The 586-nt window shown below is 34.8% G+C and overlaps 1 protein-coding gene across 5 annotated transcripts in view; it reads left to right on the top strand.

Annotated features, from left to right (window-relative positions):
* The window catches only part of LOC102674034 (zinc finger protein 423), a 90,588-nt gene that overhangs the window by 82,065 nt on the left and 7,937 nt on the right, over nucleotides 1-586 (top strand). The gene's annotated exons all lie outside the window — the stretch shown is intronic.

Below are 586 nucleotides of genomic sequence, written 5' to 3'. Positions count from 1 at the left end.
TTTTTTTTTTTTTTTTCTTTTCTTTTTTGTCTCTATCTCGCGTCTCATCCTCGACCACGAGGAATCAGGAAGAAAATTTCCAGAATTTCGAGAAGAATATCCTTTTACTCCTTTGAATCGATTAAAGTTGATCGAATTAGAGAATTTCGAAGACGTATAAACGTTTCTCGTTGTTCTGTCAAAATAGCTTTGGAAATAGGATCGAATTTTTTTTAACTTTTCCCAGATTTCTAGAAAACAATTTCGAATTTCGAAAAGTGAGATATATATAGAAAATCTTTAATAATCTTTTCCATTGGAAAGTAGAAAATGAATAATATTAATATTGCATTCTCGATAAAAATGTTTAACAGTTTCATAATTATATATAGTGTAGAAATGACAATGTTATCGAGTTTGAAATAAAGTTATCATTCCGTTGGATTGAGTGGAGCATCATGATCGAGAATAATGACAAGACAAGAGAGGAGATTTCCAGCGGTTGGAGGAGTAAGAGGATCGACGGGGCAAGAAAGTTCCTCGGCGAGGAATTCCCTCCGGTGGTTGTCACCCAGGTAGATCAGTGTGACCGATATGATCGCGAACG

This window comes from Apis dorsata, unplaced genomic scaffold (genome assembly GCF_000469605.1).
Source record: "Apis dorsata unplaced genomic scaffold, Apis dorsata 1.3 scaffold_269, whole genome shotgun sequence".
Taxonomy (NCBI): domain Eukaryota; kingdom Metazoa; phylum Arthropoda; class Insecta; order Hymenoptera; family Apidae; genus Apis; species Apis dorsata.
This window is presented reverse-complemented; position numbering and strand designations above follow the sequence as displayed.